Genomic DNA, 14,617 nt, shown 5'->3' with positions numbered 1-14,617 from the left:
GATCTTTGCCATCAGACAAATATGTCTGCTGACAGATGAGCAGGCACAGAATGACACTGGAGCTCTGTTACTGTGTAGTGCTGTGCTATGTTTCTTTTTTTGTCATTTCATGTAGTGTAGAAATCTTGGGAAAAGTGTGGATTGTGCTCTGGAAGTGATCAGTTATAGCTAACTATGTTATTTTCTGCAGAGATAAGTCCTGCATAGAAGATGTGATATATCGGTCTGCAGATAAAGAACTTGTGAGTATGTGTTACCTATACATTCACACTGACACTATATACAGAGCTCCTGTGTATAATATCAATGGTGATCATTGTATTACCTGTACACTGACACTATATACAGAGCTCCTGTGTATAATGTCACTGGTGATCACTGTATAACCTGTACACTAACACTATATACAGAGCTTTTTTTGCATTTTTATTATTTTAGTATTATTTGTCACTATGTGGTGTAATTATGTGCTTTGGTCATGACATGACGATATTTGTCCCTTGTATGTGGTATTATTCAGTCACTATGTGGTGGTAATATGTGGTCTCATGGTGTGTCAGTATTTATACCTTGTATCTGGTAGCATTTGATCACTATGTGGTGGTATTATGTGCTTTGGTTATGGTGTGGCGGTATTTGTGCCTTGTATGTGGCATTATTTGGGCACTATGTGGTGGTAATATGTGATCTGGTCACGGTGTGGTGGTATTTCTGCCTTCTATCTGGTAATATTGGTCTTGGTAGAGTGGATTGTGGTTGGTCATTTGTTTTATCTGATATCAATAAGGGGAAACCTCTTTATTTCCAATAGATATTAAATACTTGGATGTTTAACCCCTCCCTGCCCTGTGACTATTACACAGCAGCAGAGATGCAGTTATAGAGGTTCACCAGAGAAAGCAAGTTGGCATTTGGTGTGATTTTCACCTCTGTATTTATAAGACAAAACCATGACCGTGTACTGCCAACACGGGTTCCATGGATCAACATGCCCCCACCTTCCAGCACTCGCCTTCCCCCACCAAATAAAAACACTGCACCTGTATTTCTTTGGATAAATTTGGCCACAGCGGCCATTTTATTAACAAACAACATTAACATATTAACAGTGTTATAAAATAAATAAGAAGGGAGGGTTCTTGGAGTTAAAATTAGATCTGGCATAAATTAAACCGAACTCGAACCACCATATTACCCTCAGCCGTCCATCACCAGCTCAAGGGCACCAAAAGCTCCCAGGGTAAAACCCCGTCCAGAGCCCAAAACCAAATGCCAGATCACCCCGGTTAATCAAGGCACTGCCTGTGATTATCCAATATTCTTTCCACCGACACTTCTGTGCCAACTCCAAGAACCCCACCCCCCGCCACCAACGAACAGCCCTGACCACCTCAGGCTCGTGAGCGCCCCAACACCGCAAAAGCCCTTTCGATCCCCTCCTGTATGGCCAATGCCCATAAATCAATGCCAATATCATTCAAATGTACGCCATCCTTTTCCCAAAAATCTCCAACTCCCGCTTCCAGATCAAGATGCCGCACGCTTACTCCCCCGTTCCTGGTAACAAAAGCTGATATAGCTCTGTTCAACTTTATACGTGCCCTATTAATTCCCTTCAATGATCTGGCCTCCCTCCATTTTCCTCTGGGCACAATGTCAGACCACACTGTCAACACCTCAGGAAAAGATGTCCATAACCTTAACAGATCGATTCGAATGTCCCTCATCAATTCCCTGACCGGCCGAGCCCTCCAAATCATTTCCCCCCATATGCACCACCAAAATATCCGGCGCCCGATCCAAACGAGCTGCTTTATGGAATTCTGGCAGCACCCTTCTCCAAACCATCCCTCGAAAACCCAACCACCGAACCACCGCTTGCTCCCTGCTAAAAAACCAATTGCCTACCGTCCGGCCTCAAGTCCGCCCTCACCGCTCCCAATGGACGAAAGAGTGTCCTAGCATCCAAACTAACAACGGGACGCCACCAGCAACAAGACAACCAAAAGGTATTTGAATCTCAAAAGGCAAATTACCTAAGACCGCATACCTAATGCCTTACATAAGACAGGCAACGATCAGAACTCCACCTCCCAATACGTTTTATCACATCCTTGCCTAACCCCAAGCCATCCGCTTCTGATGCCGCACCAATTCTGAATGAATGTGACCCGTATACCTCAGGGCTAAGGCTCAGCTCAGCAATTCCCTTTTTAAACACCGCTATGAATTGAAAACGTGACAAAAAGTCTCCATTTTCATGACACAATAATGGGCCCTTCCACCCTGACCAAACCTGCCAATAAGCCAATAAACATCTCCTAGGACAAAGAAAAGATCCCATAACCTCACCCAATATTACTCGTTTACCTTTGCCCAATTGATCCGTCTTTTCCCCCCCTAATCCAAAATTCAATACCCCCATCTCGACCACTCATATCCAAACAAACCCCCAACCTTATTCCTGCTTGGTGCCACCAATTCACCTACTCTCAGCGCGCCAAAAAACGCCAATGAAAAAGCCAACCTAAATAGTGTGGCTTCAAAAACTGAACAACAAATCTTATCCAATACAAAACCCAAACGTTCCAAAATACTAAAGGTTACCGGTCTCCGTTTATCCAACTCTTTACCCCTTGTCCTAAAGCCCTTGAGAGCTTGCTTCACTAAAAAGGACTTCGTAACATCCTTCATCCCCTGCAATTTAAAACCAAACGCTAAACCTGCAACAAACTTCCCAACTTTTGAAACTGACCAACCGCTCTCCGCTGCCCTTCCCACGAGAAACAACACCGCCATCTCTCTATCTCCATCACTCTCCATCACACCCCACTGCATAATCCAACTTTGCCATACTCGCCACGATGCCTCGTATGATGCCCAGGTCTGCTTTGTGATGGACTCCCGTATTAACCGTCCCGCTCTTCCATAACCAGCTGCCACAAACGCGAAGGGCATTCCTGTCCCACGTCCTCTGGAGCTAGCGTCCGAAAACGATCCCACTGAAAACGAGACAAGGCATCTGCTATGGAATTTTGTACACCTGGAACATGTACCGCTGTAATCCAAGCGTTCAGCTTAAGACAACAAAGTACTAGTTCCCTCAGCAGCCTAATCACAGGCGGAGACGAGGCCGACAAACTGTTAATGACAGACACCACTCCCATGTTATCGCAGTGAAACCGAATTCTCCTGTTGGCGAAACACTCTCCCCAAATAGTAACCGCAACAACAATAGGAAACAATTCCAAAAATGCCAAGTTCCTCGTAAGACCCCTCTCTTTCCACACCTTCGGCCACTCGCCAACGCTCCACCGCCCTTTCCAGTAGGCCCCGTAACCAGCACCTCCTGCCGCATCCGTAAATATCTCACAATCAAAACTGTTCAAGAACTCCTGCTGGATTACTGACCTGCCTTTATAACTTTCCAAAACAATTTCCAAACTTTTAGATCCTCCTTGTGGTCCTTATTAAGGCGAATGAAATGATGCGGCGCGCGCACTCCTGCTGTCGCTCCTGACAATCTGTGACAAAATATTCTGCCCATTGGCATAATCCTGCAAGCAAAATTCAAATGCCCTACCAGCGACTGTAGCTCCCTCAGGGTAACCTTGCGCAACTTCCTGATCCTATCAACCTCCTGCTTAAGCAAACTCAATTTATCATACGGTAACCGACACTCCATTCTTTCGGTATCAATTACAATGCCCAAAAAACTTAAAATGGTGCCAGGTCCTTCCGTTTTTTCTTCTGCTAACGGCACGCCAAAATGCTCCGCTACCCACACCATAGTACCTAACAAATTCCTACACAACAACGATTGCGGGGGGCCTATAAACAAGAAGTCATCCAAATAATGAATGACTGACTTAACAGAAGCCAGGCCCTTCACTACCCATTCCAAAAAGGAGCTAAACGTTTCAAACAAAGAACACGAAATCGCACAACCCATTGGCAAACACCTATCCACATAGTACTCCCCTTCCCAAAAAGAACCTAACAACGGGATGCTATCCGGGTGAACTGGCAACAACCTAAAGGCTGACTCGATATCAGTCTTAGCTAGCAACGAGCCTGGCCCGTATCTCCGTACCCAATGCACCGCCGCGTCGAATGATGTATATTCAACCGAATACAACTCCTGCGCAATACCATCATTAACCGAAAGCCCCTTCGGGTACGACAAATGCTGAATTAAACGAAACTTATTCAGCTCTTTCTTGGGCACAACCCCCAACGGCAAGATAATCACCTTGCTAATAGGCAATTCCTGAAACGGTCCAGCCATCCTGCCCAATTCCACCTCCTTAGCCAACTTCACACTAACCACTTCCGGATGAAGGGAAGCCGACGTCAAATTTTTAACTGAAAAAGGGGACCTCATGATCAGGAGGAGGGATTCTAAACCCTTCCAAAAAAAAAAAAAAACATCCGCAATGACCTTAGCCTTCAACTGATCCGGATACCTACTTAGAAAGGGGGCCATCGCGTGAACCCTCACCGGAGTCACCCCTTTGACCGGTACCCATTGTCGGTTTTCCCTTACCCTTCTTAAAGCATTTTGATGCTCCGTGCGAACTTCCGTTACAATGGGAGCACACATGTTTAAATTTACAGGAGGTCCCGAACTTGCATTGGCCGTCATTAAATTGCCAGCAAGTTCCCGCTTCCTTTTTTTGTGCTGTGTGCCCCTTGACTACTTCCCCCGTGTCCTGCTGACTGATTCCCGCTACTGTTGCTCCCGTGAAAGGACTGCCCATACCTCAGTGGGGCCATAACCTTCAACCACAACCCAATGTCCTTTTGATCCCATCTGATCTCCGGGCGGACAGCTTTCCTCTGCCTAAATTGCTCGTCATATCGTAACCACACCTGACCCCCATAAGTACGATGAGCCTCCCCAATAGAATCAAGGTAGCAAAATAAACCTGAGCAATTATCCAGAGCTTTGTCCCCAATAACGCTAGCCAATATTGCAAAAGCCTGTAACCAATTAACAAACGTCTGAGGAATCAACCTCCACCTACGTTTCTCTTCTTCCTCTTTTTTACTATCGTCCTTTTTACCCTTATCCAGATTAAACTTTTCCAGCGGAAGAAGGGAAAAAATTTCAACTTAGTCATCCCGCCAAACTTTTCCTTTACCTCTCTTTTTTTTTTTTTTTTTAAGTGTGCCCCCAACGGCCCCTCAAAGCACACATATACCTCCCCTTTTGCCCTATCATCCAGCTTTACGGTATCCGCTTTGTCCTTCTCTGTCTGTACGCAAACCGATGCCCCAGAAGGTGTCCCGGCTGCATTCACCGCCGACCTGGCCGACTCGCTCCCCACCTGCGACAACACCGGTTGACTAGGTACACACGCCGCCGCAGGTAACAAACCTCCTTGATTAACTCCACCACCGTCTATTCTAGCCAAAATTTGCGACATGCTAAACAAAATGTCCCTAAGACCCACTACATCTGACCCACGACCTCCCCTAGTATTTTCCCCGCTGGGCCCAGCCAACTGCCTATCACCTCCCCCATCCACTAATGACCCAGCGGGCGACAAACAATACATGGACGCATGCTCACCAAGCTGCGCAGGTGCTGTGTCCCTGCAAGCCGAACGTCCCGAGTCCTGATGAATCCTGGATTTGCTTTGATCCTCGCCACACTCCGATTCGCCAGACTCCTGCTGCTGCTCAAGGCCCGCGCCCCTGGCCTCCTCGTCACCAGGGGGGACCTGAGCGCGTGCCGATGTCCCCGCCGATCGTCCCCCGTCAGTCCCGGCTCCGGTCCTCCCCGCCATCCGTGGCACTCCGCGACTTCCAGACCCGGACTCCCTAGCCCGATCCGTGGTGGTCCGTGGGTGACTGCCAGGCAGCCCCATGCTGCTTCCCGCCGCTCCACCACCCTGGATGTGCCGACTCGAGCCTGGCAGCAGGTCCTCGAATTACTGCTGCCTGCCCGTGCACCTGCGCTGCTGTATCCCTCGGCTGATGTTTCTGGCAGGCACCCCGACTGGTACATCGCCAGGTGCGCCTGCCGTGCTGGTGGTCCCTCTGGTCCCCTCATCCGCTCTGGCACTCCGTTTTCTTATGGGCAAGCGGCGTCGTGAATCGCCGACTCCTGCTGCGGGGGGTGTGTCCATGCGCCCACCGTTCACTTCCTGAACGCCCCTGTCACATGACGCCGGGGCCGGAAGTGACGTAGGCCGCACTTCCGGTGAAGCCCCGCCCCCCGGATGATGACGCGGCTGCAGTGCGGCCCGGGCTCTGGTATTGCGGCGCGCCGCCGGAGCAGGCCGCACTACAGCTGAGCGGGGCACTTCAGTCGCGGACCGCGACCCGATGCTGGAGGAGCCCGCAGGCCGGCTGGGCGGATTCCTGCCGCGGCGGGCGCGCTGGCGGGGGGTTCCGCCAGCATGCTCACCGGACGCAGGGTCCCATGAGGGGCTCCGCAGCCTGCGCCTGCTGCCCGTACTAACCATCTCCGGGGAAAGCCTCTCGGGGGGGGGGGGGGCTGCGTCCTCCTGCAGCTTCTTCCGGATCCCAACGGAGAATCTTCTGCTCCGGCATTCCCCAGCAATCCAGACAGCTCGGACTCAAGCCACCCTCCACGCCTGGATCTGGCAGCCTCCCTCAGCTTGTTGATCAGGGAATCAACGGTTTCCATAAGATTGGTAAGTTTACTCAAACAATGGGAAAGTTGTAGTTTTTTTTTTTTTTTGAGTTCTGCAACTTTCCCCGCTGACTTCCTTCCTGGATTGACCGTTTTCCCGCACTTTTCCTTATTATATCTCCCCAGCCCCTTCCAATGCCCGCCCCTCCAGGCTTATAACCAATCCGGATATTGGGATTAAAATTACACCCTCCTGGCACATCCCGGTCATGTGGGGCTTCCTTCTAGTTACACTTACTTCCAGCCCCCTTCTGGAGTGGGTGAGAAATGCATAAAACATGACCTCGGATTGCTCCACTCCTGGTTTTGTCTTATGAATACTGAGGTAAAAATCTCACCAAATACTCAAAGTGCCACAATCTTCTGACAGTGCGGATTCCACCAATAAATAAGTGATCCCCTTCCCAACCTGTGCATCGCTGAGAACTTGTTTTCACCAATAAAAACCCTTTAATGCAAACTACAGTAATTGTACATCGCAGCTCTGGTGAGCGCACAGTGATGGGCAGGAGCCGCCAATATAATGGGTATAACGGCTAACAGGTATTTGCAAATAGCTGAAGGGTGGGCCCGGGTGGGTGGGCCCCTGGAGTTAATTTCCCTGGTGGGCCCCAGACACCCCAGTCCAGTAGGATCTTGTCTGTGTTGTCAGAGGAGAAAAAATATATTTTTTCCCTTCTTCTGGGGATTCTGAGCATATCTTGCCTTCCTCATCCTGATCAGAATCAAGGGATTGTATGTCCTCTTCTGAGCTTAGCTCCAGCTCCCATCTTGGTCTCTTAGCACGGGGACCTGGCTGAGATGTCTGTGGGGGAACGAAATTAGAGATTGAAGTTTGCACCTCCTCTCTAATCATGGACCTCATGTCAGATAGAAAAGTAGACTATTCATCCCTGATGATTTTAGAGGTCCACCTCTCACATAGCTGTTTCCCAGGCAATTTTATACTGCAGAGAGCACATCTTCTAGATTTACCTGAGACCTAGACAGCCCTTTTGGGTGCAGATACTGGTGCAGCAGGGGCTCCCTTGTCCTAGAATTGTAAGAATGGGGAAGATACTAAGTATACAGGATTTTTAATAGTGAGTAATTGACGCGCCCCCTCGGCCGTGGGGTACTCGGCAGCCGGTGGGGGATATCACGGTGGCTGGCCCGGTCTGTGACCCAGGGCAGTCAGCAAAAAGGGGAAATATATAGGGGATTTGGAAAGTTCGTGGAACGCGGCAAAAGGGAGCCGCCGCTGTGGAGCAGTCCTCTGAAGCTGATGTTACTGCAGCAGGGATGGTGTGGCTCCAGGGCAGTGTAGGTAGTGTAAGTTGCGCTGGGCGTTGTAGTGCAGGGAAGGAAAGATGGCGCAGATGAAAGGAATGGACGGAGGCAGTGTGGTGCAGTCATCCGAGTCTTTACTCACAGTTCTTATGACAGTTCCACTCGTGCACTTTACAGGTGTCAGCCTCCCACGTCGCTCTGCGTTCACCAGGCAGGGCTTCAGCACTTCCTCAGGCCGATTAGGAGTACCTGACAGAACCCCACTTTCTTGTGTTCCAAGCTAGACCGTCTTCACGCAGGGTCTTTCTCCCTCCTGCCCTGCGCTTCCCCACTCTCAATCCCGCTCGGGTGCTCTGAAGTCCTTCCTGTCTCGTCGGAGTTCCCGGACCTGCTTGACCCTCACGGGGATTAGAATGAGGCTTCGGCAACTGACTATATAAGCCAGAAGCCTCCGGTTTTCCCAGCCGAGACTTAGAGTAACACGGCTGGACCAGGGGCCGGTCCCCTTCTTGCGGCCTACGATCCCTCTGTCTTCTGGCAGATTCGGGGCGTACGGGTGCCGTCCTGCACTCGCCGTACCCCCTGGGATCCCTTACTTAGAACGGAGCCTACTCCTCTGCTCCCCACCTGGGCCTCTAGGACTGGGCCCTACTTGTGGAGCAGAGCTCCTAAAGAGCCTCTGCTCCCAGACTGTCCTCACTCACTCACTCCTCTTACTCCACTGCCACCCTAAGATGGCTTCCCTTTATATACCTACTGTAAAAGTGCTCCCTCTAACTACTTCCTCCACCCACACCCACTACTGGTTCCCCCTACCTTTAGGTTCCCCCCACTCCAGCCAGGGACAGGGCTCAGCAGGAAAACACATTGCATCTTGCCCTTCCAGCCGGCCTGGAGTAGTGTAGTGTTGGATGCAGGTTTTGGGGTTCCGGGCAGCACTCCCCCCTTACCTGAGAGAAGGGGATACCACACCTCTGGGTGAGGTGCAGTACCTCTGTGGAGACTGAACCCTCAGGGGCGCCACATAATCTCTTTACCAATTACTCACATGTACCAGGGTCTGCTCTGCAGGGGCATCTGATCGACCAGAATCTAAAAGGAGGAGACAGTTAAGCAAAAGGCGTCAATAGGTGGGAAATACAGCTGGGAAGAGCGGAGGCATTGGAAGTGCTTCCACACACCCAAAGTACTTCAGCCTCGTTTGCTTATCGATTCAAATGCAGCTTTCTCTGTAATGGAGGAATAGACTCTAGCAAAAGGAAATACTGTACTTGTATTTGCAAGAGTTACATGTGCATATAAATAGTTTGAGGCGTGTAATCCTTCTGACAGATTCCTTTTAAAGGGTACCTGTCCTTTCAGGTGACTAGTCAGAACAGGCTGTCACTATTTCTGGTTATTATATGACTTGAATCGTGTGTTTTCATCAGTTTCCCCTCTGCAGGCTCTATCTCTGATTTTCAGTCCTCTCTGAGCTAGTGGGTGGAGATTAGCTACTATGATGTCTATACTGTACACGGACATGATGGATTCTTGCTGCTCTTGCTCTGAGCACAAAGACAGTAGCAACAGAAGCAATGTGGACAATATACAGCATTACTGTGCTGTGGCTGTAAATCCATCAAAGAGAAATACATTACCTATAAGCTGTGGCTCCATCCGCCTGTGTCTTTTTGTCTCTGCCCCCTCCTCTCCCTTCCCTCTCCTTGCAGTATAAATGCAGGTGTAACCTGACACCTCACTGTTCTGGCAGTCTATCTTGTTTTGTCCAAGACAGATTTGAGTTTGTTTTTATTCCTGAGCAGGGCAGTATTAGCCGCTAGGCACTGGAGGGCGGGTGCCTAGGGTGGCAGGTTGCTGGGGCGCACTAATCAGCTTCTTGTCCAAATGGAAGAAAACACATCTGAGTAGTAAGGGGTGTGGGATAAAGGGGTGCAGGGTGTGTGGTATAGTAGGTAGTCTCACTCAGCTTCTTAGAGGTAGATACAGGAACATTTTCTGTTTAAGTTTTCAACTGATTTATTAAAATTGTACTGCATAAACCAGTCCAAAATTAGGAAAACAAATAGGTTCAGTTCTTTTTAACATGAGCACAGCTCTGGTGCTCTCATCTACAGACACACCAAACACTGAATGAGTCCAAAAGCTTCGTATTTACCTTCTGGCCCATACCCTGGGGTGGAGATATGGTGAACAGCCTCCTACCCACTCTTTAGCTGTTCACTAAACCGAGCCCTTAGCATGGTCGATTAACCGCTCTCAGCACTTAGTATGCTGGAGCATTTTTCCGGGTTCATATCACTGATGGTAACATCCTGATTGACACATAATTCCCCTCCAGTATTTTACCAGTGACCTTCGCACAGTTGATAAGTGTGCATGGATGTGCAGGGTGTGTGGGATAGAGGGATGCAAGGGGGTGCTGTGTGCGTGAGCTAGCGGGGTGCGAGGCGGTGCAGGTTGCTTGAGTTAGTGAGCGAGAGCGGTGCAGACTTTGAGAGGGATGCTCTGCCGATATATATGACGCGCCCCCTGGGCCGTGGGGTACCCGGTGCCGGGCCGGTAGATGCTGGGGGATGTCACAGTGGCGGTGACCCGGTTCGTGATCCAGGGCGGTCAATAAAAGGGGCTATATTTACAGGGGATTTTTATAGTTTATGTTAAAGTTTGTGACGCCACCTGTGGATTGCGGCTAAAGGGAGCGGCCGCTGCGGAGCCGTCCTCTGAAGCTGATGCTACTGCAGCAGGGATGGTGTGGCTCTCCACAGGAAGAGCTAGCTCCAGGGCAGTGTAGATGTTGTTGTAAGTTGCGCTGGGCGTTGTAGTGCAGGGAGTGATGGCGCTGCAAGAAACACAGACAAGGTGGTGCAGTCCTCTGGATCTTTACTCACGGTTATTGCAGTCCAAGTTACAGACGTCAAGGTAACTTCCCGTGCCGTGCTGCATTTATTCAGTGAGGGGTTCAGTCCACCCCCAGGTAACTCCGGAGTACATAGCAGGACCCCCTTCTGTGTCCTCTCTCTGGCTGTCTCCCTGAACCTCATACCAAGTGTCCCAGTCCAGTACCTGCGGGCCTTGGCGGGCGACGTCCCCTGGGTCCTATATAGCTACCTTCCTGGTGAGACTGGTATGGAATGTTGGCTACTGGACATGAAATACTGCAGCCTCCGGTTTCTAGTTAAGACGTGCAACCTTCTACTAGTTGAGGGACCAGTTCCCTGTATGCAGCCTGACCCCTCCACCATATTCGGGCGTATGGGTGGCCTCTCGCACTGCCTGTACCCCTGGGATCCTTTCTTCTGGTTCCTGGCGCCTTCCTGCTCCCTCTCCTCTCCTTCTCTTCTTCCTCTCAGCCTTGGGCCTCACTGGCTAGGCCCGCCTCTGGAAAAGAGCTCCTACAGAGCCTCTGCTCCTGGCACTTTCCTCCTCAGACTAATCTGTCTTTCTAAGATGGTTTCTCTTTTTATATCTTCCTTCTATGTGCTCCCCTTAACTACGTCCTCCACCAACACCCCTTTACTAGGTTCCCCCCACTCCAGCCAGGGACCAGGGACTGTGCTCTCCCGTAGGAGCAATCTCGCCCTGTCCCCCGGAAATGTGGTGTAATGAATGCAGGTGTTAGGGTCCTGAGCTGTACTCCTTCCTTACCTGAGAGTGAGATACCACACCTCTGGGTGAGGTGCAGTGTGTGTATATAATATGTGTGTATGTATATAATGTGTGTGTGTATATATCTATATATACACAGCTCATTTTCATTTTCTCTGATTTTTCTCTTTCTAGGTCTATTTTTGAGTAAAATGTACATTGTTGCTTTATTCTATAAACTACTGACAACATGTCTCCGAAATTCAAAGCTAAAAATTTTGTATTTATTTGCAGCAAATGAGAAATCGTCAAAATAATAAAAAAGAAACAGAGAAACAGAGAACCAGTGCTGTCAGACCTCAAATACTGCAAAGAAAACAAGTTCTTATTCATTTAGAAACAACAATACTCATGTTTTAACTCAGGAAGAGTTCAGACATCACTATTTTGTGGAATAACCATGATTTTTAATCCCAGCTTTCATGCGTCTTGGCTGCTTTCCACCTGTCTTTCACGCTGCTTTTGGGTGACCTTACGCCACTCCTGGCACAAAAATGTAAGCAGTTCTTCTTTGTTTGATGGCTTGTGACTATCCATCTACCTCTTGATTATATTCCAGAGGTTTTCAATAGGGTTCAGGTCTGGAGATTGGGCTGACCATGACAGGGTCTTGATGTGGTGCTCCTTCATCCACAAATTGATTGACCTAGCTGTGTGGCATGGGGCATTGTCCTGCTGGAAAAAACAGTCCTCAGAGTTGGGGAACATTGCCTGAGCAGAAGGAAGCAAGTGTTTTTTCAAGGATAACCTTGTATGCGGCTTGATTCATACGTCCTTCGCAAAGATTAACCTGCCCAATTCCAGCTTTGCTGAAGCATCCCCAGATCATCACCGATCCTCCACCAAATTTCACAGTGGTGCAAGACACTATGGCTTGTATGCCTCTCCAGGTCTCCGTCTAACCATTAGACGACCATGTGTTGGGCAAAGCTGAAAATTAGACTCATCAGAGAAGATTACCTTACTCCAGTCCTCTATGGTCCAATCCTTATGGTCTTTGGCAAACTTCAGCCTGGCTCTCCTTTGCTTCTCATTGATGAAAGGCTTTTTTCTAGCTTTACATGACTTAAGGTCTCTAGGAGCCAGTTATGAACTGTTCTTGCCGTGCACTTCACCTCAGCTGCCATTTGCCATTCCTTTTGTAGGTCACTTGATGTCATCCTGCGGTTGCTGAGTGACATTAGAATAAGATGACGGTCATCCCGGTCAGTGGAGAGTCGCTGTCGCCCTCTGCCGGTCTGTAGCTTTGTTGTCCCCAATGTCTGCTGCTTGACCTTGTTGTAATGGACTGCCGTCTTTGAAATTTTAAGGATGGAGGCAACATGACGCTCACTGTATCCCTCTGCTAGTGAAGCCATAATTGAGCCCTTCTTTTCCTCACTCAAGACTTTTCTTTTCAACTCCTTTGGCATGGTTAAAAGTTAGTTTTTCATTCAAATTACTTTTGGGCTATTCCTAGCACTTGTTTTGCCATCCAGCTTGTCCTATTGCAAGAGGATTGTGAAGACCACAGCAGTGTTTTTTATACTTTCCCTGGTTACATAAGATTTGGTTCAGGTGATCACCTAATCAGAAGCACATTAAGTAGAATGAGGTGGACTGTGGTTGGAATTCAACTGACGCTGGAATAGAATGGCTGTCAGACATGTAGAGATGGGGATTTTTTCCATTGATTTGAACAAAGGCAAACCGAGCCTAAAGTATGAATCTTCAGGCTCCATTTGCTCTGCTTTCAGATGTCTCATTTCAGACAGCACAATCCTGTATTTCAGGGATTCAGTTGTAAGCCTTGTGTAAAGACCTGAATGCAGCGCTGAATGTAGTGTGAATAGGTCCTTACATCCTACACCACCTCAGGGGATTGTTGTTATGGAGTATTGCCCCTGGGTGGCCGCAGTTATGACCACCACCAGGGCTTGCGGTCACCCACCCTAGCTTTGGTATTCTGGGGAGCTGGTATAATGAATATCTGAGAAAAGCCCTAGAGAAGCAAGAACATTGGACAACCAAGAGGTGGTGGCCTCAAGTCAGGTGTAGCGTTCAACAGGGCAAGACTTTCTAACTTGTATCTATTGTGTATGGGTATGGTGGTTGTGGGGGACTTCATGTGTCCAGTAACCATAGTGGATGCCCTTTCCTAAACTAATCAAGGATTCCTGTGGACCTATTGAGCTAATAGAACCAGCAGTCAAATTAATGTCCCAAATTATCCCCACAAATTAATAACTAATAGGGAATTAGGTAATGCTCACGGAGCATGATGCTTCGCACTTGTCTTTGGTTTGCTGCTGATTGCAGGAGGTTTATGGACTAGTTGATGTGCGGCCCCACAACTTGTCTATAGTAGATACCAGCCCCATCATCTTTTTTTCAACCTTTGTATGTGAGGACCCTGCACACGACTGGTCCCATTTCCATACTTTTTCCATTAATAGCCGGTCATAATAGAGTGAACCAGAGATGTGGGTCATCCATTTCAGGTGTTGTAGGTGTTCTCAGTCTTCTGAAATCCCTTTAAAGAGAACCTGTCACTTTCTATAACGATGTAATTTTTTACCTGGTGTAAATGCCCCTGTTCTGAATACGCCGTTGCTTTTCTTGTGTTGCTGCCCCTCTGTCCCTCTTCCCTGGATGTAAATAATCTTTTTAGCCAAGTGGACTAAGAGTGGGATATATCAACCAATTCATCTCCACCCAGGGTTGGTCTGGCCTGGCGGGAAATCGGGAAATTTCCCGGTGGGCCCCGACATGAGAGTGAGAGAATTGGTGGCGGGGGCCCTTTAAAAGTGTGAGCCTTTTAAAAGCGCGGCAGAATCAAATGTAGCGTCACGCGCACGGCACATTCATTGGTGACAGCGGGCCTGCGGTGACGTGCATGCAGCATACTTACCACGTGACTCTCTGACACTAAGAGGATGGATTCTGTGGCAGACTGTGGTGTCAGGTGACATTGAAGGCGCTCTCGTCTGGCCTCTGATACGCCGCGGCCGCGCTCTGCTTTGCTTTCTCTCTGCTCCGGGGCCGTCCTATGAGCCA

General features: G+C 49.0%; 1 long non-coding RNA gene across 1 annotated transcript in view; it reads right to left on the bottom strand.

Annotated features, from left to right (window-relative positions):
* LOC141201382 (uncharacterized) overlaps nucleotides 1-14,617 on the bottom strand; it is a 1,200,242-nt gene that overhangs the window by 508,726 nt on the left and 676,899 nt on the right. The gene's annotated exons all lie outside the window — the stretch shown is intronic.

The sequence above is a fragment of the Phyllobates terribilis genome, unplaced genomic scaffold, assembly GCF_046119375.1.
Source record: "Phyllobates terribilis strain yellow unplaced genomic scaffold, ASM4611937v1 Scaffold_110__1_contigs__length_5578470, whole genome shotgun sequence".
NCBI lineage: Eukaryota > Metazoa > Chordata > Amphibia > Anura > Dendrobatidae > Phyllobates > Phyllobates terribilis.
Note: the sequence above shows the minus strand (reverse complement) of the source record. Positions and strands in the feature narration are given on the sequence as shown.